General features: G+C 35.8%; 1 non-coding gene across 1 annotated transcript; it reads left to right on the top strand.

The window, feature by feature from the left end:
• The first annotated feature begins 220 nt into the window (after window positions 1-220).
• Window positions 221-334, top strand: LOC114006370 (U5 spliceosomal RNA). Its single transcript, XR_003548090.1, has one exon. It is a non-coding gene; the product is annotated as a U5 spliceosomal RNA (small nuclear RNA).
• The last annotated feature ends 22,237 nt before the right edge of the window (window positions 335-22,571 follow it).

Genomic DNA, 22,571 nt, shown 5'->3' with positions numbered 1-22,571 from the left:
TTACATTACCTAACTAGTCTCATAGAAACTCAAAGAACAGAGGGAATCCTAGAAATTAAAATGACAAAAAAGCATTCTTGAATAATACATGACTTAAATATTTACCAAACACCCATCTTCAATCAACTCCTAAACATTGATGATGAGGTATGAGGTGACAAATAGTGCATGGAGGAATTCAGAAATCACTTAAAGATAAATATTAAAAACATATTTGATGATACTCTGGTTTCTCTTCAGATCGCATAAATCTTTCGCCTTTTACTAAAGATTTCCGTGGAGAGGAACAATCCTGAGTCTTTACCCAATTTTTTTTTTTTTTTTTTGGAGAGATTTTTCACTGTAGGGCGCGTGCGCTCGCCAGACAGACAGAGAGAGACATAGAGACAGAAAGCGAGAAATCACCCCCAGGGGGGATGGTCACGCCGCAATCCCTTCTCCTCCATTCTCCTCTCGGGATCTTGGGCACGCATGCACACGCGCCCGGCGTGAGTTTTAAGCCACCTGGTCCGGGACACGAACCGTGGTCGACTACGTGGGAGTCCAGCGACATAGCCATTACGCTAACTGCTGGTTCCCTTTACCCAATTTTTTGAGGCCCTGGTTTTGCCAGGACTACATAATTACAGTGTTAAAGATAGACGCCTTGAGGGAACCAGCAGTTAGTGTAATGGCTATGTCGCTGGACTCCCACGTAGTCGACCACGGTTCGTGTCCCGGACCAGGTGGCTTAAAACTCACGCCGGGCGCGTGTGCATGCGTGCCCAAGATCCCGAGAGGAGAATGGAGGAGAAGGGATTGCGGCGTGACCATCCCCCCTGGGGGGTGATTTCTCGCTTTCTGTCTCTGTGTCTCTTTCTGTCTGTCTGGCGAGCGCACGCGCCCTGTAGCGAAACACTTCTCCAAAAAAAAAAAAAAAGCAGATTTGATTTCATACCTCTGATTCTTTGTAAGATTTTTGAAAAAGCACTATTTTGAGTCATACTCTTAAACACTTTATGTAAACATCTTTTCTTTTTTTGTTTCTTAGTTTAAGTTTTCAAACATAAGTAATCAAAAATGAGATTGAGAACTGATATTTTCCTAAATTAGGAAAAATTAATAAATTAAAAATAATAATAATAACTTGCCAGAAAACACACGTAGTTGCCGGAAAGAGATCAAAGAGAGCTAGATAGAAAGCTACCCATTTATCCCTACATGGGGTGCGGTCACACATAATCCCTTCTCCCATATTCCTCCATCCTGTTGGAATCTGGGGCATGCATGTGTATGTGCTTGGAGTGTTTCTCAAACCAGTAGGCCTGGTACTTGAACTGCTGTCTGATATATAAGATCCAAGCTCTATTAATCACCAAGTCAAGTAGCAAGACCCCATGTTATTTTAAAAATGTAGATTTACTCTACTTTAAAAAAAATTATTTAATTTTATTTATTGATTCATTTATTCTTTTATTTGACCAGAGAGAGACACAGAGAGAAAGAGAGAGGGAAAGTAAGAAAGCAAGACACCAGATCCAGGACTCAAACCATGCTCAGCCTTGAGGGAATGTCCAGTGCATTAACCACCACGCTACCTTCTGGTCCCTAGATTTACTCTACTTTAAAAACAATTTTTGCTTTCTTGTATCCCACTGCCTTAAAAAGTCATGTCGGTAATATTAATAATAACTTTGTGAAAATATAATTATGTAAACCATAATGAATGCAAAACACTATTGCAAATATTTATTGTTAAGAAAACAAATTCAAATAACACAAAACAGTCTTGGGCCAGCAAGTGGTTTGGTGGTTATGGTGCTGGACTTCTACATGGCCGACCATAGTTCGAGTCCTGTACCTAGCAGGACTTTCACACTTTCCCTCTCTCTCTCTCTCTGTCTGTCTCTCTGGTGAACATACCTGGTGAGCACAGGTATTCTATAGCAGATAAAATTAATAATAAATAAAGTAAAATAAATAATTCTTAAAAAACATCCACATCATATCCCACAACTATGTACTGCATATATGTAAATCATAAATTACAATAAAATCCATTAACGAAAGGCAAAGCAATTTTATCTGTAATTTGTCTTTCGTTAATAATTGCTAAAGGACAAGAAATGCAACCAACTATTGACATGGTTGACCAAAATGTAATTTTATTGAAAGATTTACCTTTTGGCTAATAACATTTTATGTTCATTTTATAAAATAAATTATGCCAGATTAAGAACAAGACACTTAAAAATATCAGAATAGCAGAAACCATATATAGGAAACATTTCATTTGCTCCAGAAAAACTGTGTCATGATCACTGCAATACATCTGGATTCACAAAATTTATCTTCTTTCTAATAGCCACAGTAAATTCCTTCTAGTTACAATAATAACCTGTTGGATACTGCCTTTCATCCAAAAAGATTATTTTTAATGTATATATGATGGAAAGTATTAAGTAAGCTAACCTCTGCTCCCATCTGAACACTTGATGTTGCTTAGGAAAGCTGTACATACATCTAGGTGTTCCTGACAACTCCCAGCTTTCATGTGTCTCGGTGAAAAGTCACAGGGCACTTGGAGTCTTGAGGTTGAGGCAAGTTTAATCAAAACATGTTGGAACAATCCTGAGTGTAAATGTGAAAAACAGCAGAGCTTATACATTACGGTGCAAACAATTTTAACAAAGGAGATTCCCTTCTGGTTCCCTTTTTTGAATGGACAGATATAAACTGTATCTAAACAATAAGAAAAAAAACCAGTTAATATTCATTCAAACCCAATTCATTTTAGTGCATATGCATCTGTTTCATCGCACACACATACACACCGACACACAAATGCACACTGACACAGACTTTTAGAGGAAAAATAACAAAGAAAGACCCTTACTTTCAAGCTCGTAAGAAAATCCCCCTTGGGACCAGCAGTTAGCGTAATGGCTATGTCTCTGGACTCCCACGTAGTCGACCACGGTTCAAGTCCCAGACCCGGTGGCTTAAATTCACGCCAGGCGCGTGTGCGTGTGTGCCCAAGATCCCGAGAGGAGAATGGAGGAGAAACGATTGTGGCGTGGCCATCCCCTCTGGGGGTGATTTCTCGCTTTCTATCTCTCTGTCTCTCTCTGTCTGTCTGGCGAGCGCACGTGCCCTATAGCAAAAACCTCTCCAAAAAAAGAAAAAAAAAGAAAATCCCCCTTATATATGATTAAAATCCCCCTTATATTTTATTAAAATATAAATATTATAAGAAATGTGATGCTTACAATATGTATATTCTGCAGAAAATCTGTTTAACTATAATGAATTAGTCTCCAAAATTTTAAATAAAACAATATCCAAAACTTATATCTGCGAATTATTTATAGTTTATCAAATGATCCTTTTAAAGACTGTTTCATTTGATGCCCAACTAAAAAGCAAGTACTGTTAATTTTTCCTTTTAATAAGTTTGAAAAAAAAAAAGGACATTTTGACGGATTAAGGTTGTTAAGTGAATTTTACCAAATTCTGAAACTTTTAACATCCAAATTCATTTTTAGTCATATGGTATGATTGAAAGTAAGTGTGTGAAAGCTTATAAATATTTCTGGCCCAGTAGTTGGGCCTAACTGCATGACACTGAAGCCACATAGTCCTGAGTTCAGACCCGGTTGGCCTAGACATGCTGAACGTGCCCACATGTCACTGATCCTGGCTGGCTCTGGTTGGCTGGGAATGAGGTGGAGAATCTTGATGTGGTGAGGCCCTGCTTGCTGTGTCTGTCTGTATGTCTGTCTCACTCTTCCTTTCTCTCTCACTTTTTTTCTCATAAAATAAACAAATAAACTTAAAAAACTATAACCATTACAATTGATCATGTTCCCTAATACTGTAATTTTCTACATGTTGAGACTAGTTATTTATAAAGACGACAACGATTAAGCCCTATATTTAAAAACAGGAACAAACCTTGAATCTTCCCATGTGGGTCAGCCTTACAGAATATGTTGTTTTACTGCTGCACCATAACCCAGCCCCCTACATTTTTTTTTATTTTTAGCAAATTTTTAGTTTACATTGGACATTGCATAATTTTTCTTGTGGGTGGAATAAATTAATTGTGAATCAGCTAGATGTTTTGGAGGCTTACATTTAAGCTTTATTTCAAGAGATATGTTAGTGTATTTATCCCTGCTATTGTGGCTAAACTTTCTTGAAATTATTTTTAAGTGCTTTTCTCATTTGTAGTTCTTGTATGATGTCTCTAAATACTTGTTTATTAGTATACATTTTTATTTCCCTTTGATGGGAGCTAATTTGGTGGGATATTGGGTAATTCGATTATAATCCCCTTTTCTGTCTTCTGTGAATATTTTTTAACAATAATAAAACTTCTGATGCCAGACTAATATTATAAACTGTATAAGTACTAATAATTGCTGTACCTAAAAGCATGTAATATAGTTTTCTATTTGTAATTGGATTTTATAGTTATATTTAAGTATTTGGACCAGGATTTCCTAAGAATAATTTTTTCTCTTTTTTAATTTTTTTTTTTCAATTTTGCTACAACGCATGTACATTTCCTAGAGAGAAACAGAGAGAGAGAATGAGAAAGCACCCCCTATGGAGAATGGCTGTAGATACATTTTCTTTTCTGCATCATTTTCCTCTTATTGAACAAAAGTACCTGGGCCCTTGTACTGTTGAATGAGATTTTTTTCTAGCAACTTGAGTTCTTAAATATAGTTTTTGCTTTACAAAAATTCTGCAAACTGTTCCCGTCACGAGGTTCATAAAAACGTAATTATGTACAACTGTGAGCAGCAGTAGTGTTTAATGTACTAAACATTCATGTTTTTCACTCAAGTCAACATCTGTTTTGCTCTTGTTTAACCATTAAAGAAGCCAAGGATGAATGACTGGAGCTATAACAATGTATCCTCCTCTTGCAAAGTACTCGATTTCCTCAATTACAATGCACATTTCCTCACTCTCCATGCACATTTGTTGCTATCACTGCTCTTAAATTGGTAGCAATAATTTTGTGTAAAATGTTTGGTTTTTCAAAATTTTATTGATGTGTATCTTTACTTGTTTATGCACTAAAGTATTCTTAGTTAAGTGAGTAAACAGCAAATGGTGGGATATCATTTTATAATGTTTTTATAATGTTTATTCTGTTTTTGGTGCTACTCAATATTAAAACTGATTATTAAATCTTGAGATTCTTGCTTTTCTTAAATCATTTTATAACTGTCTTATTTGACATTAGTATGAATGCACTTGTAGCTTAATGCATACATTGACAGATAAATACAGAAACAGTTTAGTGTGTGTGTGTGTATGGATATATATATACACACATATATATAGTATTCAATGTGTGTGTGTATATATATATAGTATATACTTAACAGACAACTCTCCAAAGAAGACATACAAACTGCCAAAAAGCAATTTGAAAAAATGCTCAACATATGTTGTCATAAGGGAAATGTAAATTAAAATCACAAAAAGATATAGTTTAATTCAGGTCAGAATAGCCAAGATTAAAATAATAAGTGCTGGTGGGGCTACTGTGAAAAGGGAACCCTCCTACACTGTTGATGGGAGTGTAAATTAGTACAGCCACTGTGGAAAACAATATGGAGGTTCTTTAGAAACCTAAAAATAGGACCACCATACAACCCAGTAATTCCACTCTTAGGTATCTACTTAAATGATAGGAAAACACTCAGTGAAATGCTTGCGCACACACATCTATTGCAGCATTATTCACAAATACTAGGTAATGGAATCAACCCAAATATCCAGTAATGGATGACTAGATTGAAAAAATTTGGGATGTGTATTCTATCAAATACTACTACCCAGCCATAAAAAAGGAGACCCTGACATTTGATATAAAGTGGATGAATATAGAAAATTTAATGCTAAGCAAAGCAAGCTAGATTATGAAAGACAAGTGTTGTACTTCCTGCTTAACAGATACCGAGTGTCTGCACTCTATAGCAGAAACTGAAAGACTGGAAGGTATAATAGCAGGGAGCCAACTGTAGATACTAGAGACAGTATAGAAAGGGGTGGGTAAGAGTGGGTGAATAGTAGGGACTGGGAGAGAGGATCAGGAAACAAACAGAAACATTCAACAGAAACAAAAATGGGAAGTTATCTGTTGATGATAATGTACACAGGAATATCTTGATTTGATTAATTTACACTGTATTCCTACTGGGAAAAACCATGTTGTACACTCTAAAGATGTACAGTAATTAAATATAAATTAAAAAATGCTGAAAACAAAGAAAACTCAGAACAAAATAAAACAATACAGGAGCATGAAGGAAAGTCAAAGGGACACAGAAACCAACTGAAAGAATTTTCAATGACCAAACCAGGAAAAGTTTGAGTGACTAAATAAATCATTGTAATACCGTATTAGAAACCCATGAATAAAATAAATATCTCAGCACATATAGATAAATGGTTAAATAAATTTAAAACAGAGAAGAAAAGATGTATTTTGTTTACAGAATAGCTCCAAATTACAAATATAAAAGGGATAAATATACAAATATAAAATCATCATTAGAGATTCATGTAACAATGGTTACATGTGAAATATACTGGTGAATGCTAAAATTAATGGATACAACTTTAACAATAATCAATATTTCTTTTCTTTTTTATGAACTGCTATCCTGTGAGATATACTTTTTAAAAAAATATTCTATTCAACTTTATTTATGCATTTATTTATTTAATTTTGCCCAGAGAGAGACAGACTAAGAGAGAGAAGGAATGTGAGAAAGCAAGCCACTGGCCTGGCCCTCAAACTGCAGTTGACCATGTAGGAGTCCAGAACCCTTAGCCACCATGCCTTCTGCTTGCCCAAGAATCAATATTTCTATGGCCTGAGAGAATCATTATTAATCACTACAGTGGTTTTAATTTCATAAATACTTTAATATTTCTCCTTCCAGGAGGTAGAATTTAATTCCTTCTTCCTTAAGTACACTCTAGACTTAATAATTTGCATTTAAGGATTAGATTATGGAAAGTGAATATTAACTTGGTAGTCAATAATTAAGACAAGCAGCAATGTAACAGAATGATTAAACTAATGTTATAAGAAAAACAAATCTTGTTTATATTACATATACCCTGATATCAGACATACCATAGCTAAAGGAATTCTACACCATATTACCAGAAAAAAAATCTTATCCACATTTTTTCATAACTGTAAAGGTTATTAAAACAAACTAAGTGTGAGAAACTGTCACAGATTGCAAGTGACATAATGACTAAATTCAATGTAGTTTCTGGATTTGATCACAGGGTTAAAAATGACATTAATAACATTAATATAGACATTATTAAAATCTAAATACAATCTACAACTATCTGATGTTTATTGTGCTGATACAAATTTCTTAGCTTTCATAAGTATACTATGTTATAAAAGTTGTTACCATTAGGAGAAACATGATGAAGATTATATGGGATCTCTGTATTATCATCATTAAAATTATTTCAAAGTAAAAAAGATAAAATCCAAATGAACAATAAAAAAATTGGCAATTGGACTCAAGAAAATGCAGTGAAATCCTACAACTCACATGTAATAGAATGCATAAGAGGCTAGAAATCTAAATGTTAGGTAGGACCAGCAGATGACATAATGGATACATCACTGGACACCTATGTAGTCAGCCGCGGCTCAACCCGGCAGCTTAAAACTCACACCAGGCACATGTGTGTGCATACCCAAAAGCCCCAGAAGAGAATGGAGAAGGGATTGAGGCGTGGCCACCCCTTCCCCATGGGGGCCTGAATTTTTTGCTTTCTGACTCTCTGTCTCTCTTTGTCTATCTGGCAAACACACGTGCCCTATAGCGAAAGTCTGTCTAAAAACAAACAAACAAAAAAATCTATATACTGGCTGAAGTACAAGTAAGGCATTCTCTGAAATACTCACGGTAGAAGAATAAATAAATACAACTTCTGTAAAAAATTGTTTAGCTTCATGTAGAAAAGCTGAGGATTTGTATATCCTTGACTTCACAATTCTACTATGAGGTGGATACTCTTGGAAAATCAATAACAAAAGCACTGGAATACATGTCAAGAATAGCTGTAATAGCATTGTTAGTATGACTCCAGATCTCAAAACAATTGAGAAAGCCACTGGTAGTACCATGGATAAACTGTAATATATCCATACAATGAATTAACAAGCATTCAATAATTAGATCTGCATAACTGTAGCCACAAGCAAATATATAAATATTAAAACATTATTGAGGGAAAGATGCAAACATAAAATAAAACATGCAAGGACTACATTTATAAAATGGTGAAAAACACAACAGTGTATTATGTCGCTTCAGAGACACATATGTGATAAAACCATTTAAAAAAGAATTATCTTCAGAGTCAGCTATACGTTACTCATATAATCCTTCAGTCATATGTGAAGTCTTCAAAACATTTATGAAAAGTGACAGAAAAAAAACTATTCATGGCTTTAAAAAAAAATTTGCACCAAAATAAACTTACACTTTAATTCCATTTTTCCACTGATTTTTGGAAGACCCTTCACACATACCAGGTGGTGAAATAGAAGAAATGTAAGAAGCAATTAACAAGATATTAACACAGCAGTTACAACTGGTGGACTAGGGTGTGATCAGGCAGAAACCAAAGTAGGATAGGCAGTAATTTTTCTCCCACCCTGGTTGTGGTAACATAGACATCTGCTTAAGTTATTTGATACAATACATGACACAATTTTATGCAGTTGTGCATATGTGTTATATTTTACATTTTTTAGAAAAAATGTATGCATATATTTGTTTTTTATTGTAAGAAACCAGCATACAAAAACATACTTCAAAATCTATTAGACATTAAAAGTAACATTTGTATCATTAATAAATGAAAGACAATTTCATTAATCAAGATTTAACAGAGTGCTTACTAAAACTGTCATTTGACTCTATATTTGAAAATTAAGTATGGAATAGTCTATATTAATGTGGATCACATTTTCCTTTATTTTATGCAATGTAGAATCTTAAATTTATGTAAAACTAGAAACAGTGGTTTGGCTTGCCATCCAGTCTACATATTCAAAATTATTGCCGACTTAACTGGCTTGATATAATATATTCAGAATAAGTTGATATACTAAAAATGTGAAAACCAATTATAAAGACACAATAAAATTATAGGAGAGGTAGAGGAAGATGTAACACAATACTGTAAATTTCACTTTTGTGTCTCTTCCAATAGTTATTATTGAGACAATTCATAATCCATGAAAGATTATACCCTCTCTGTGGTTAACTTCAATAATTCAAGTGAAATGTTTCAGTCTTTCATGGACTAGGCAACACAACTAAAAGCAGGGCTAGTTCCTACTTCCCTCCGCAGTCAGACACCTTCACTTACCCAGTGTAGAGTTTTATTACTATTATTATTATTTTTTACAATATTTACTGCCATTCCCACTTGTTCAATTGTTCATGAACCATAGAGTTTAAGTAAACCTAGACCAAAAGAAGTCACCAGTTACCAAAAGAAGGCGTTTCTATAGCAAAATTTTCTCATAGTCTTTTTTTGTTGTTACCATAGCTTTCGTTGTATGTTTTATTTTTTTTTCCACTGAACTTTCCTGTCACTACCAATCTTTCTTCAGAGTTTATACTTTTCTCTATTTATAATATAAAGGGGTATAAAGATTTCCCAAGATATACACTCATATTCTGAGAGCTCTTTCCACACCATTTATGGTATCTAAAACAAAAGACACATGGATCATAGACACTCGTTTTGGTCTCCTGAATGTGTTAAATCTCACTCTGACAGATCTGTGTTATAACAACTTATCTCTCTATTTCACGCTTAGTGGGACAGTTTCTCTCATCTGAGGCCTGATGTATGGGATGCTCAAATTCTACCTGGAAAAATTCTTCAAATAACTCCCTTTCCATAATAGGATATTACATATTTCTGCTGTGTGCTATTGAACAACCTTCAAGCATATGATGCATTTATCCCTTCATAGATTTACTCCAGGGTTCCAGAATCCCACTGTACATGTAGATTACCTGAGGCCATTTTTCAGTATCTCTCCGTGCCTTGGGTGGTAGCAGTTATAGACTATGGGTCATACATTATGACTTTACCCAAGGGCCAAAAGACCAATTTGCATAAAGTAGATGTCCCAGTTGCTTAATTGTCTATTCTAGACATAGACTGGTTAAGGGTTGGCTAGACATAGATGGATAAAAATGACAGCACATAGACATACATGTGATGGGTACTGAAATGTGTCAGTGACACTGGCCTTTTAAAAGAAAATTGAGCTTTATTTTTCTTAAAGAAATACAAAAAAAAACCCATTGTTTTATTTATTTATTTATTTATTTATTTATTTATTTATTTATTCAGAGAGGTTTTTGCTATAGGGCATGTGTGCTTGCCAGAAAGACAGACAGAATGCGAGAAATCACCTCTGGGGGTATGACCATGTGCAATCCCTTCTCCATTCTCTTCTCAGAATCTTGGGCACACACACATACACACCCAGCATGAGTTTAACCACTGGGTCCAGAACTCGAACCACGGTCAACTACATAGTAGTCCAGCAACATAGCCATTACACCAACTGCTGGTCTCAAAATAAACATTTTCTATATAAAATTTTAAAGTTTTAAAACTATTTCTAAATATATCAAATACATAAATTTGTTCCATGGGTTTATTTTAAACAAATTTTGATCGATATTATTCTTCCTAGGCTATTAATTGTTAAATATTATAATACAATAACCAGGTGAATTTTTTATATAAAGAGTCTAAGTAATATTTAGGGCATAAGATGTGAGAGTCTACATGACAAAACGTATTTTCATTTTCAGTTACCACAGAATTCAATTTTTAATTTAAAACCAAAGTTTTGTACTAAAAGATAATTGTGTTTTTACAACATTCATTTCTAGATTTTGTTTTGATTTTTTTTCCCACAATAAAATTGTGTATGATATTCTGAGAGAGATGAATCAATGATCTGACAATATGTGGTAGTCTGTGGGTTCTGAGGGAAATTAATAACGTCTGTAATTGGAAACTTTGTTGAAGCCAAATCTCAAATGAATGACACCATAAATGCTATTATTGACTCAGAAAATTACTGTCTAAATAAAAATGAAAATTCATGTTTCAGGTCATTAGTATTTCCTTGCCTCAAGTTAATTTTTTCTACATCACCTTCCTCACTGATGACAGCTAGGAGAGTTCTGACTAACCACAAGCATATTACTGTTCAGATACCACAAATAGCGCAAAATATACCCATACTGGATAAACCCTGAAGATAGCTCTGTTCTCATTCCAGACTGAAAAGATTGTTTTATAGGAAGATAAACAGATAGGACACTTAACCCCAATAGCACTGTGGTACTCTTAAGTAAAATATTTTAGTGTAAATATTTATAACAATTGTGCCCTACTTAGCGATGAAATCTTATTCACATTTTCAACATATATTGTGGAAAAATGTATTTGTGAAATTGTAACTCTGTGAAAAATCCACAATAATGTTACTGAAAGAGATGCTTTGTAGGATTTCTGAGTGTGCTGCCATGTTAAATTTCTGAGCTATTACTCCAAGAGCCAGGCTAATCTCTGGACTCCCACAAATTCAGAAAGGAACATGCCATCTTGTCAGGGTTCTTTCTCTCTTCTGGCAGTTCTTAGTATTTGATTTTAACTGCTAAAAATACACATTTTGGAGATAAAGAACTTAAAGTGTTTTAGAAATTAGCAACATCCTTAGTGATACATATTTTATGAAAAAGCCAAGATTATAAATCTGGTCTATCTGAATCCGAAATCCATTATTTTTCTTTATTTTTTTTCTGTTCTCTTATATTCTCATCAATATATAAGGGGACAAAATAGGACTACCTTCATTCTTGGTCACCCAAATAAAACAATGAAGTAGTGAGAAGCTGCATGTATGACAATTAAATAGAAAGGTTGGAAATAGTTGCTAGGGGTAATGGAGGTCTAAAATGGAGAAATACTAGGACCAGCAGATGGCGTTATGGTTAGGTCATTGGCCTCCCAGTAGTCAGCCATAGTTCAAGTTCCAGACCTAGTGGTTTAAAACTCTTGCCAGGCACATATGCATGCATACCCAGATCCTGAGAGGAGAATGAAAGAGAAGGGATTGCGGTATGGCCCTCCTTTCTGGGGGATGATTTCTTGCTTTGTCTCTCTGTCTATCCATAGAACACATGCAACCTCTAGCAAAATAAATAAATAAGTAAATAAAAATCTCTCTTGAAAAATAGAGAGGGACCAGCAGGTGGCGTGGTGGTTAAGGCACTGGACACTCCCACATGGCCGACTGGGGTTCAAGTCCTGAATCTGGTGGCTTGCTTTCTCACTTCCTCTCTCTCTCACTCTCACCCTCTATCTCTCTCTGATCAGATTGAAAAATAAATGAATGAATAAATAAAAAATAAAATAAATAATTATCTTGAAAAGAAAAGAAAAATAGAGAAATGCCCTTAATTGTGACTAGAAGAGAAGAGCTGTGATTAATTTTTACATAAAATATATGTGACACAAGCTGGCTCTGGTTGTTGGGCCTGGTGGTTGAGGCAGGTGGATCCCACATGTACCTCCCCAGCATCCAAGTCATGGACTCAGCACCTTGAGAATAACACACTGAATCTGTGAAGAATTTCTATGGTAATTTGAATGGGATTGAATTAAATTTGTAGATTAATTTGGGTAGAATTAACATTCTGATTATATTAATTCTACCTTGATTATATTAATTCAGGACAATGGAATGTCTTTTCACTTTTTGTTGGTCATTTAGATTTTTTTTTTTTTTTTAGTTTTTATAGTTTTACTTGGAGAAGACTTTTTTGGTTTGGTTTATTTGTAGGTATCTTATACTTTTTGTGGCTATTGTAAATGGTATTGCTTTCTTCAGTTATACCTCAGTCTGCTTATTGTTGGTGCACAGAAATGCTATATATTGCTGTTTCTTGATTTCGTATCTTGGCACTTTTCTGTATTCATTTATAATTTCCAGGATTTCATATGTGGATTCTTGTGGGTTTCCTATGTAAATAACGATGTCATCTGAAAACAGAGATTATTTCACTTCTTCCTTCCCTATTTGAATCCCTTTTTATTTTTATTCTTCTTTCTGATTGCATTGGCTAAGATTTCCAGTACTATATTGGAAAGAAGTGCAGAGAGTGGACAGCCTTGTCTTTTTCCAGTTATTATTGAGAAAGCTTTCAGCTTTCCCCTGTTTGGTATCATGTTAACTATTTTTTTTTTTAATATATAGCTTTTATTAGGTTGAGAAATGACCCTTCTATGCCAATTTTGCTGAGAGTCTTAATCATGAAGAGATACTGTATTTTATCAAATGCTTTTTCTCCGCAATTGATATGATCAGACAATGTTTATCTTTTCTTCTGTTGATATGATGACATGTGTACATGTGTGTCTGAGATCCCAAAAGGAGGGAGAGATGGAGGAGAAGGAAGTGTGTAGCATGACTATTACCCTGTGGGAGGTAGTACTTGGTGCTTTTTTCTCACCCTCTCTGTCTCTCTTTGATGAGCACACTTGCCCTCTAACAAAACAACAACAACAACAATAAATATATATATACATATGTATTTATGTATACATATATACATATGTATATATACATATTACCATATAACAATTCTTTTTATGTTAGGATGAAGAAAAGCGGAGCTGCTTCATTCCTTATCACCTCCAAAGTCCTAATTGAAATATGAGTTAGGACAATTATATAGAGCCTTCAAAAAATCTTTGAAAAATTCATATTATAGGGACCAGCAATTAGCGTAATGGCTATGTCGCTGGACTCCTACGTAGTCGACCGTGGTTCGGGTCCCGGACCCGATGGCTTGAACTCATGCCGGGCGCGTGTGCATGCGTGCCCAAGATCCCAAGAGGAGAATGGAGGAGAAGGGATTGCAGTGTGGCCAACCCCCCGGGGGGTGATTTCTCGCTTTCTATCTCTCTGTCTCTCTGGCGAGTGCACGTGCCCTATAGTGAAAACCTCTCAAAAAAATTAAAAAATTCATATTATAAAAAATGATTCATGATTTTAAAAATTTTTAGATCAAAATAAACTCATACTTTAATTTCATTTTTATCAAACTTTTTGGAGTTCTCTTATACTTATCTCTTAGAAATGTATAATTTGGAAGCCCAGAAACTAAACTAGTGGCTATTGAGCATTGAGTTGAAAGACAATAAAATTTCAGATTGGATTGTAAAAAAAGCAGGAAGCTCTAGACATCCAGAGGTGAGCAGAGATACAATGGCAGAGGATTTCTGGTCCATGCTAAATAAATATTTGTATTCTTTATGGCTTTTCAATTCTCGGTTATAGTCCATAAAAGATCTGGATAAATTTTGGTTTGTCTGTGGTTTCCTGTGGGACTACAATATGCAATCAGGTTAAAAAAAATTTTGTCTAAGCTTATTCAAGTAAGTCTTTTTAACTTAGGCAAAATAATTAAAAACAAAACATATATCCTTTAACTGAGAAAGGATATAAATTGTTGTGGACTGTCTGCATTAACCAGGATGGAAGTATAAACTGGTTAAAGATATAAAGAGCAAGAAACCAATAAGATAATTCTTTGTTCTTTTCTTTTTAGAGAGAGTTTTGCTATAGGATGTGTTTGATCATCAGAGACAAAGAGAGACTGAGAGAAATCAACTGCCCAGAAGGGGTGGGCATGCCACAATCCCTTCTCCTCCATTCTCCTCTCAGGATCTTGGGTATGCATGCACACATGCCTGGCATGAGTTTTTAACCTCTGGGTCTGGGACTCCAACTGTGGTCTGACTATGTGGGAATCCAGCATCATAACCATTATGCCATCTGCTGGTTCCCAGTAGGATAAATTTTAAACTAGAGCATGATTTGGACAGAGAAGTAACTGTTGTCCAAAAAGCTGTTGTAATGATCCTAATAAGAAAATAGGAGTTCAGGTAAGCAAGTGGCAGGAACACTAAAAGCATGTGTCTATAGAGATAAAATTTAGTTTGAAGCAAATTGTAGAAAAGGCTAGTCTCAAGTCATAGTAAATAAAAAATTAATTTATTTTACCCAGGATAGTCTTGATGGTAGTACAAGATTTCTAGTCCTTTAGCCTAAGATTTTAGTTTTCATTTTATTTTTAAAACTGAAGGTGAAAATCTAAGTCTACCTATGAAGGTAGGTAGATCAATAATTACATACTACTATGCTAAATACTATCAGACATCTACTTGGAATAAATAGAATTCCTACTGTAAATATATTACAAAATTGGATATAAGCTTAGAGAAAAAAATCAATCAGGAAAAAAATTGAGAACTATTTTCAGATGAAAATAACTCCATGTTTGCCTGATTTAGTCAAGAAATTTGAAGAAATAATTTTGAAAGAATAATTTCAAAATTTCAAGAAATAATTTTACTGTTATATCTAGAGAAAATAATCTATCTTCTATCTATCTAAACATAATGTATGTGTATATGTATGTATGCTGTGTGTATATATATAAAGACTTTAATACATACAATTTTTATAAAACATTTAAAATGTAATAAATGTACAAATATAATTAATGTCAAAGTTTCGGTCATGTTTACAAAGCAAATCCTATGCTAATTTAGCCATTGATCACTTTAAGGAGGAAGTAAAAATTCTGGAGCTGAAAATAATAACATTTTTGGTTTCATAGTATTATTTTAATGCTCTCTTAACTTGAGTCATATTCATTCAATTATATATGACTTCTATGTCAGATAATCCCAGGGAATAATGTTTTCTAGTCCTGCCATTTGAATTTCTGATTTAGGTAGCATACACTCCTTTCTCAGAATAATTGAGACCATCTAGAGACATTAGGCAGGAGGAATGAATAACAACCAGAAAGGGAGGCAGGAGCAGGAAGAAGAGTTAAGTTAATAAATTAACATGTTCTGTTGTGTAAAAAAGCATGGGAAGATTTATTTTACCTTTAATCTTTATAACCCAGTTCAGTAATTGTCCTCATTTGACAGGTTAGAAAATTGAATTAGAGAGAACTATTCCACAAATCTTCCCCCAACACAGCAGAACATGTTAGCACTACTAATATTAAAGTAAGAGATTCAAAGTCATGTGACTATTTCAGTTACAATAATGGAGGGTGTCAGATGATATTAGATACAAACACAGACTAACAAACTAAGTATTTCGGGTTGAAACTCAGGTCTGAGAATTATTATGTTTGAGACTTTGGGCAATTTATACAACTTCTTCATGCTTTAGTTATTTCCTCTTTCACAAATGAGATTATAATAAATCTTGCCTACTAGTTTAGTATAATGATTCAATCAAGTACTATGTAAGTAATATACGCTAAACACTTAAGAGGATGCTCAGTACATAATGAGAACTTTATACATCTGCTAATAATATTATCACATAAAGTTAAACATGATAGTGGGGAGCAGCAGTGAGCTGTAGTGAGTAGTAGTTTAGGTGCTGGACTCTCACATGGTCGACCATGGTTAGAGTCTTGAACCTGGTGGCTTAAAAATCATGCCAGGCATATCTGTGTGCATGCCCTAAATCCCAGAAGGAGAATGAAGAAGGGATTGTGGAGTGGTCATTCCCGTTTGGGGGTGATTTCTCACTTTCCCTCCCATTGTCTCTCTCCGTCTCTCTGGTGAGTGTATGCAGCCTATGGCAAAATAAATAAATACATAAATAATTAAATAATAAATTAAACATGGTAGAAAAAAAAAATGAACAATATGTTGTCCCGTAGACTAGAACATCTTTCTTTCTCACTTGCTGTTGTATGTCTTCTACCAACAAGACACAGTGAGTTCTTAGTAATTCCTTATCTTAATCCTTCAAACAATCTTTTTTAGCTCTTCCAGGTAAAGTACATTTTCTGGAGTTGCCTTTTATTTATGTCTTTCTTTAACTTAAGTAATTGCTCCATGTGATGGTTAACTTTCTGTGTTCACTTAGCTGGTTCACAATACGTGTATTTGGTCCAACTTTATCCTGGATTTTTATGTGAGGGTGTTTTTGGATGAGGTTTACATGTGTATCAGTGGACTTTGAGTGAAGATTGCCCTCTACAATGTGGGTTAGTCTTATCTAATCTGTAGAAAACCTAAATAGTACAAAAGACTTAGTCACCTCACCCCTCAGCAAAAGAAAATCCCGCTGCAGACTGCCTTCAGCTTCAACTGCAGCATCAGCTCTTTCTGCATTCTGCTATATGCTGTCTTCAGACTTCAACACAGCTTTTGACTATGCTCTATGACTGCCAGCCACTCTGTAGATTTTAGACCTGCCAACTTCCACAATAATGTGAGCCAGTTCCTTAAAATAAATAAATCTCTTTCTATAGATATATACTTACCCTATACATTCTGTTTCTATGGAGAACCCTCATTTCTGACAATAATTACAAAAAATAATAAAAACAAAAAAAATTCTCTCTGCCTTTAAGTAATTTGGGAATCCCTCCTGCACAGTAAAAGCAATCAGGGAGAGAAGGGCCAACTGCTCTTTCCTGCCAATTGGATGGGTACAAAATAACAGACACACTACAGGGACCCACTCTCTTGATTTGGGAAGGGAAAGGACCCATATGTTAATTTCTACCTTCCACATTTTACAAAATGAGTTAAATGAGTTAGCAGGTTTCCAAGTGGATGCTTTCATCTTGAATGTCGAGAACTTTTCTGGTAAACAGCGTAGAAGCCCAAGTACTGTCGTCAGGGGTTCTCATTTGGCAGTAACACTGGCAGGAAATGAGTCTGGAGAGAGGAGATCATCATAGGCAGCACCACAGGAGTTCAACAGGAGACACTTCATCGTCTTCCACACATTTAACCACCATGAACTCTTCAGAAAGATACTTTCTTGGCCACAAAATTCTCAGTACACGTGCCCACTGTGTCATAGTTTATAGTTGTCTTCTATTGGACTGAATTGTACCAAACCATCCAGAAAAAAATGCTAAAATATATCATGATAGTATTAGAAAATGAAAACAACAACAACAACAATAACAAAACACAGAACATGTTGTAGAGTAAAAATAAACTGGAGGACCAGAGAGTGGTGTGGTGGTAAATGTGATAGTCTGCAAGGTATCCGCACAGGGGAAGAATACGTGTGGTCCAGTGACTCTCTGAGTACACCGGGACATGTGTGCCCATGACCTGGGCTTGGCTGAGGTGTAAAGATCCTCTGGGTGTGTTCATTCTCTCTCTTTCTTTCTCAAAAACATATTAAATATTGAAAACTATTGTGAGACTGGGAAACAGGCAGTTTAGCTCTACCACTCCAAATATTTTTTAAAGAAAAATGTGTATTTTTGAGTTGTAAAATAACATGCAGTGAATTTAATAAAAATAACCTGGGCAAATTCCTTGTTTCCTTTATTTAGTTTTCCTCAATGATAATGTCCTGCAGAATAGTAGAGTGTCACCTCCAGGATATGGGCTTGGATACTGTTGAGATACAGATATTCCTATCACCACAAGGAACTCTCGCGCAGCCCTTTTTAAATCCAGATGCAGTTCTCTCTCACACCCCCAGCTCTTCCTCCATCACCCCTAGTACCCGGCAAGCATGGATTTATTCTCCATTTTCATATATTTGTCAATGCTCTATTATTATATAAATTAAATCATACAGCCTGTACTTTTAGGGAATGGCTTACTTCCCTAAGCATAATTATCTAACAATCCTGATAGACAGGATATTGTGTATATCAGTTGTTCATTTTTTATTTTTTTAATGATTGAATAGTATTCTGTGTATGAATGTACCACAGTTTATTAGCACAATCATCCACTGGAGAACATCTGGGTTATTTCAAGGTCTTATTATAAGTAAGGTTGCTGTAAGCTTTTGTGCATGGATTTATACATGAACAGAAACTTTGGTTTCTCTGAGAGAAATGTCCAGGAGTGCCACTGCTAGGTTGTATGGCTGTCATATCTGTAGTTTTAGAGGACTGCCAATTTGTTTGCTGCAGTCGCTGCAACATTTTACATTTTTACTGACAGTGCATAAGTGACGTGGCCCATTTTCTTCATTTCACATCTTTACCAATATTCAGTGTCACCACTATTGTTTTATTTCTTCCTGATAGGTTGCGGCGGTATCTCATCCACTAGGGCTGTAGTGGAAAGTGTGTGAGTAAGGCTAGGATTTATTTTCTTTGTGGTGTTTGAGTGCAGTAAAGCAGTTATTTTCTATAAGTTTCCTTGTCTTTTGGTTAAGGATAGCAGGTTATTTATTTATTTGTTTATTTTTGCTAGAGGGTATGTGAACTTGCCAGAGAGACAGACAGAGATAGAGAGAAAGCAAGAAAGCACCCCCCTGGAGGAATGAGCATGCCATATTCCCTTCTCCTCCATTCTCCTCTCGGGATTTTTAGCATGCATGCACATGCATTTGGCATGAATTTTAAGTCGCTGGGTCCAGGACTCGAACCAGGATGACTATGGGAGAGTTCAGCAACATAACCATTATTCAGTTTTTTGGGGGTGGATTTGCTTTGTTTTCCTTTGAGAGAGAGATTTTTACTATAGCGCATGTGCACTTGCCAGAGAGAAAGAGAGAGAAAGCAAGAATTCCCCCCTGGGGCTGGGGGTGGGGGGAAGGTTGGTCACACAGCAATCCCTTCTCCTGCATTCTCCTCTCGGGATTTTGTGCATGCATGCACACATGCCTGGTGTGTTTTAAGCCACCAGGCCCAGGGCTCTAATAAGGGTGACAACATGAGAGTCCAGCAACATAACTATTATGCCATCTGCTAGTCCCAGCAAGATTATTTTTTAAAGTTTTATTTATTTATTTCTTCCATGAGAAAGTAAGAGAAACACATAAAAAGGGAGATTGAGGGTGATAGAAGGATTGAGAGATAAGTTACCCCTAACAGGATCTCCACACTGCTGTCCACCCATAGTCCCAGCCAGCTGGGTTATGGGCATGAGTCCTTCCATGCTCATGGACGTCCTAGGAAGTGAACCCAGGACATTGTCCAGCTAAGCCTGGTTGCTTTATGAAGTATGGTGAAGACCATTTGTCTTGAAGGGGTGGTCTGACATATGTCAGAGCTTCAGTACTCTGGATTGTCATATCCAGGTTTCATCAATATAGGGAGGATGTACTTGGAGAGACAGCCTGATCTGGCCCATTAGAATCCAAGTAATGTAGAAAGCATCTCATGGAGGGAGAGGCAAGTGTCAGACATCAGTGCTCACTTGGGGTCAGGATGTGTCCATGTAAGGGTGACTTGGTGCAAGGTTTCACAGTCCAAAATTGAGAAACAGGTATAAAAATGGGAGGGCAACACAAAAATGGCTGTCATATACAGAGTGGGGAATGGGAGGTGATGCCATGCCAGCCCAGTGGGGAAGGAGGTTAGATAGGGGCACATCCTAGTGAGTGAATGGCCTGGGTGTGGAGTGTCAGACTGAGAAGAATGAAGAGAATACATATGGGATAGCTGTCCAGCATGGGGTGGATCTGAAGAAATAAACAAAACCCCCTTTTCTTCTCCCCTCACACAATGTCACCACAACACTGGGCACACTACTTTACGTCTGGTTGTGAAAATGTGTGAGTACTCTTATAGACACACCTACCAATTGTCCCACAGACAACTGATGTCCTCTAATTCAATTCAATTCTGACACTGTCGACCTGGAGTTAGAGTCAGATCACACGGGTTAAGAGTCAGATCACACGGGTTAAGAGTCAGATCACACGGGTTAAGGTGTCATGAGCTACCCCAAACCCACCCCCTTTAGATGCCAATCACGAATAACGGGTGTCACTTATACTTCTACCTGGTTGATTATAAATCAGGAGTTCCCATGACCTCTTCCTTGGATTTGATTAATTGCTGTGTGACTCACAGAACTCAGGGAAACACCTTACTTAGTTTATCAGTGTTGTGTATTGATGAAGACTATGATCAAGGATTCAGCTGAGCAGCCTGAATAGAAGTCTAGGGCAAGCCATGCAAGGAGGGGTGCAGAGCTTCCATGTCCACCCCTCCTTAGGTATCTCCACATATTTAGAGGCTCTTTGAGTCCAATCCTTGGGGTTTTAAAAAGACTTTATTATGTAGCCATAATTGATTAAATCAATTGTCATTGGCGACCAATTCAATCATCACCCCCCCTCCCTAATCTAGATATTGGGATGTGGGGCTGAAAGTTCCAACCAGAATCACATGGTTGGTTCCTCTGGCAACTAGCCCTTATCCTAAGACTATCTGGAAACCCAGCAGGTGCCACCCTCATTAGAACAAGAGATGTTCCTATTATCTACAGCATTCCAAGACACTTGGGAATTTGTTCAGAGGTTCCTACCAGTCAGAAAATTACAAGTTTTAAGAGCTCTGTGTCAGGAACCAGGGTCAAAGGTTTTTCTAGCACTTCTATCTACAAAGATTTTAGGCACTCTAACTCAGGAACTGGGGTCAGAGACAAAATATTTATTTTTTATTTATTGCAATATCACTGTGGAGAAAGGAGATTACAACCCAGGAGGACTAAGGAGGTATTCCCATATTAGGCAACAGACTCATGCAGTATGTCAGAGCCCAGTCAGAGAGAGAAGGACATCAAAATAGTAGGTAGTAAGGAAAAATTGGTTATAGATAGGCTATTCAAATAAACAATGACCTATATATTATCACTGCATATATATTGTATTGTATATAACCAAAGCCTGGTTTCTCACTGTCTCAGAAGGTTACCACAAATGAAAGGAGAAAAGTTGGTAAACCTTGTAATTGTGAATTAATATTGTTGGTAACAGTGTGAACTCGTGGTTTTCAATATCAATGTAAATAGAGAAATAAATGTAGATGGATATACTTATTTAGAGTTTTTTTCACTGAGAGGACTTCAGACTATAGGCATACCTTAGAACTGGGCTTTATATAATGGCCTCGATTGAATGAGGAATTAGGACTCCTTTGGAGAAATTGTTGATTTCAAGACTAGGATCAGGAAATGCCATTGGAGTTTTGAGCATCTTTTTTTGCCATAATATAAGAATGTGCTTAAGGAATGATACAGCCATGTCAAAAGGACCCAAAAACAAACTCGAAGATTCTTCCACCGGGCAAACCAGAAACACTTTGAGCATAAAAAAATTTTGAAAATAAAAAAGAACAAAATAATGATCTATTAATCTATAGTAACATACATAAAATAATTATTTCAGAATACTATGAGGAATGGAATAGTTATGTAGCTTTAAAGTAACATGCCACAAAACATTAATTACATAGAGAAAATAAGACCATCTTTACATGCAGAAACCTGGAAACATCACCTTAATTAAGTGGCCATAGTTAACATCAACAGAAATGGGACAAATTGTCAGTGCGCATCAGATCATAAAACGCCATGAGAAGAGCATAGTGGCATCCCCACTGTTAGCAAAGATTCATAGTCTTATCTAACTATAAGGAAACATCAAACAAATT

Source organism: Tupaia chinensis, unplaced genomic scaffold (assembly GCF_000334495.1).
Source record: "Tupaia chinensis unplaced genomic scaffold, TupChi_1.0 Scaffold147312_1, whole genome shotgun sequence".
Classification (NCBI taxonomy): Eukaryota; Metazoa; Chordata; class Mammalia; order Scandentia; family Tupaiidae; genus Tupaia; species Tupaia belangeri.
Note: the sequence above shows the minus strand (reverse complement) of the source record. Positions and strands in the feature narration are given on the sequence as shown.